A 4,343-nucleotide genomic window follows, 5' to 3' on the forward strand; every position below is an offset into this window, starting at 1 on the left:
ATCATTTCTTCATTTACATTCATCAACAAATTTATGTTCAAGATCATCGTCTTATTTCAACAATAATATAATATGCAAAAATAGTGTCGACAACTTTATCTTTTTGGTTCCATATATTTTTTGCAATGACATAACTAATCAAGATCTTTTCATTATTTTCAGGTACCGGATCTCTCCTGGGGTTTTATTGAAAGTTATGTCTTCAAGATTTTCATAATCAATTGTCTCCATATTATGACCATATTGATCATTTTCTCCTTTTCTTTTTCTATGATTTGATCATTTGAACTAGGGGTGTCAATTTGCAGCCCGAACGATTAAAACATAACCACACCGGCCCGTTATACCCCGAATCGGCCCGAACTGAACCTTAGTAGACCCTAATTGGGCTGAAGGTTGCAGAGCCCGCACCAACCCGAACCCAAATTGCAACCCGTTATAACCCGTTTTATAGTTTAATATTAAATATTGTTTAAATCATCATATTACTACTAGGTAGTTGGTATAGACTATCAGAAAAATTGAGCATGAATTCAAAGATCAAATAGTCATTCTACTACTTGTAAAGGACAATTAGAAGAGTTAAGTATGAATGTTCAATTGAATGTACCAAGTTTGTTTAAATCAAGTAAATATTTATCCTATCCAAAAGTATTTCTTTTGCATTTCAAATTAAATACCAACCCAAAAAAAGATATGGATTTCATAAAAGGGAAAAAAATTTAACATTCTCACAAAAAAAAAAAACCCTAGTTTCAAGACAATCAATCATAGGCCATAGCACAAGTTGAAATTTAAAAGGGTTTTGGTTTGAAGATTTGTTTTAGGAAGACTATCCAGTAGAGCCTGAAGAATGAGCTTGCAGTTTCTATGTTACTACTTGCTATCTGGGTTCTTAATTTCTACAAAGTGGGTGGGATTTCTACAATATTGAATGACTTTTCATTTCTTAAATTGATCAATAACAATTTAGTTTTTTCATAGAATTTTGGCTATTGTTACAAGATATTCAACTATTTCCTTTATGTTATTTTTCTTGCATATCATAAATTTTTAGTCCAAACCGTTAGTCAACCTGTGTATACACCATTAGCACAAACCGTTAGTTAGCCCGAACCCAAACCACACCAAACCAAAACTTGCCCGAAACCGTTATTTTGCTAACGGGGCCGTGTTTGGGCTAGGTGCTTTTGACCCCGAAATCGTTAAGCCTAGCCCGAAACCGCCACAAACCGCACCGTTGACATCCCTAATTAGAACCAATTGATATTCCATGTTTTAAATGTGGTTTAATTTTATTTGATAGATTGTCTTGCCGGGTCATTAACCCAAATTGGAACATTTGCAGTTGGAATATGAGATTTAGTAATTTTTGGCAAGTCAGCAAATTTGGTAGTTGATTCTTAATACTATGTAAATGCATAATATTTTAAACTTTAGGTTCACATTGCTCAGTGCAAAGATCGAAATGAGATAATAATAATGCATTCTGATCAATCTCTTTTTCCAACTGTTTATTCTCTCCCCCTCATGTTGGAGAAACTAATTTATCAAAATAATAATTAGCAAGTCTTACTTTAAATAAATCTCCAATCATTGACAATATCTTGAATTATATAAGGAGATTCATATCTAACATATATTCCCAACTTTATTTAGGGACTCATCTTTGTGCGTTGTGGTTGAGTAATTGGAACATATATCGCATATCCAAAAATTCTAAGATGAGAAATATTTGGCTTTTGACCATAAGTCAATTGTAATGGGGAGAATTTATGACAATTTTTTGGTCTGATGCATATAAATGATGCTTGCATATAACATATCCCCATGCCAACCGGGACTTTGTTTTCATAAACAATGGTTTAGGTATTAATTGAAGACATTTAATAAATGATTTTGCCAAACCATTTCGGATATAAACATGAGCAACAAGCTATTCAACTGCGATCTTAGTTGTATACAAGAATCACAAAGCTTGAGATGTAAATTCACCAACATTATCAAGACAATCTGTCTTTATCTTATATTCCATACATTGTACCACTAATCTAATTATTTGAGAAAATAATCTCACAAATACTAAATTGCATGTTCATAATGAACATACATGTGACCATTTTATAGATGCGTATACTAAAATCATATATTATTTAAATGGTCTACATCATGGGTGAATGACCCAATATATTTCACCATGTATATATTTCAAAAACGCAGAATTTTCAATCTCAACTTTAGCTAGTGAATATCTAATAATAAATTTCTTTTGAGAACAAACAATACAAAAAAAATTTATTTAATAGATGACAAATGAATTTTCAATAATTTTTCGCATCACATTTGACCCGGGATGGTCCAACCGGTCATGCCAAATAATAAATACATAAAATCAATATTCTTTGAATTTACCACAGCATGTGTTTCAAGGATGTGAATATTCATGTAGTACAAACCTAGAGAAAATATCTAACACTTTTGTAGTAATTATAGATATTCATTTTTACCATTATTTATAGTATCAATATGATATCAATTTTGACGAATATCTTTGCATTAAAGTTTTTTTGAGACTTACTACAAAATAATGCATTATTTATAGTCAATTTTGTCTCATAGATAATAATAGATCAGCTCTTCCGGAACTTTCAATCAATGTTTTATTACTGATTATGGTATGAACATTGGCTTTCGCATCATCAAATAAGAGAAATATTTTTCTCTCTTGGTATAGTATGCGTCGTTGCACATTAGGAAATATTTATATTCTTCATCAAAATGGAATAAAATACATCAATTGATATGTAGAAAATCAACATAATAACCAAAAAAAAATTAGAAGAGAGAAAGAATTACATTTAAGATAAACAAACTAACATAATCAATTTTATTTTTATTTGAACTCTAGTAACATATCTTCAAAGGAGTCTGCAACATCTAGATGTATAGTATTTGCGAGACCATCAAAACCATCCTCTTTAAGAGTAAAATTTGTTTTAGTGTCATTATTTTGAAAAATCATATTCATCTTCACATTATCTTCATTCATTTAATTTGAAACTTGACAAAACTTAATAAAATATTGTGGAGTACGACATATACGTGTTCAATAACATTTCATACCACATTGATGACATATACTATCTTTATTCATTGAAGATTACATTAATAATCCTTATTATTCTCTTATTTATTTCCATCATAATAACGGTAATTATTCCATCTTTTTCTTCGTCCACTTCTACAATTATGACCATAATTATAATTTTGCCTTCTTTCAGGCGTATCATGAATTATTGCATTCACTTCAAGGAATGGAGCAGAACCAACAAAACGATCTTCATGATTTTTTATTAATGGTCCATTATTTTACTCAGCCACAAATAGGCATTATATTATTTAGAGTATTTTTTAAAAACTCATTTTACAACATTACTATTGTAACAACACATTTGAAGCTTGAAAATTTGCTGGCAAATCTTAATCAATAATATTTTCTCCACATAATTTTCAGTAGAGAACTGATTTCAAAAACTACAAAATTGTACTCATTTATAGTTTTAAACTCTTACAACTTTAGATGCATCTAACAACATTTGTGTATAAAATTCACAACAACAATATACAATAAATAAAATCATCATGTAAAATTAGTTAATAATAAACCACAATTATCAAAACAACCCAAATTGTTGAATGACCACATAGGCTACTATAAGTAATACAACATTCTAATGTTATATAATTACGCTTATAAAAAATATAGATTCCATATCAATAAATATTGAATATCATGCTAATATAGATCTAATAGGTTGGAATTAACAAATAATAAAACAAAGCACGAGATATAAATTATTTGTCAAAAAGTGCACACAAATACACAACTACTAATTATAATGACACTTAACGTAATTATCAACCCAAGTGTCTAGAAGCATAAAAGAAAATGTAAGAAAGGATAATAACAAGTCAATACTTGCTACAGAAAATTTTAAAAATTGAAACATTGAATCGTATGTCATATTTGATGAATTTTCTATAACCACATCGAAGATTCATATATTTTTAGTTTATCATAAAAATGGAATTTCTAAACATATTTTCAACAAAATCTTAAATTACAAGAAAAGAGAAAAAAAAATTACTGACAATCGTCAAACTAATTAGAAAGAAGAAAAAGAAGAAAGGATTCATGCAATAATATTTATTTATTTTAGCATATTCAAATATTGATAAAACTCTCATAAAAATCATATTGTATTAATAAAACTTAATGATCTAATATCTTATTATGTGTTTGATTCTAAGATTCAATAACTCACATATGCTAATCATAATAT

The sequence above is a fragment of the Hakea prostrata genome, chromosome 8, assembly GCF_041222555.1.
Source record: "Hakea prostrata isolate BN-2017 chromosome 8, UWA_Hpros_2, whole genome shotgun sequence".
In the NCBI taxonomy this organism is placed as follows: domain Eukaryota; kingdom Viridiplantae; phylum Streptophyta; class Magnoliopsida; order Proteales; family Proteaceae; genus Hakea; species Hakea prostrata.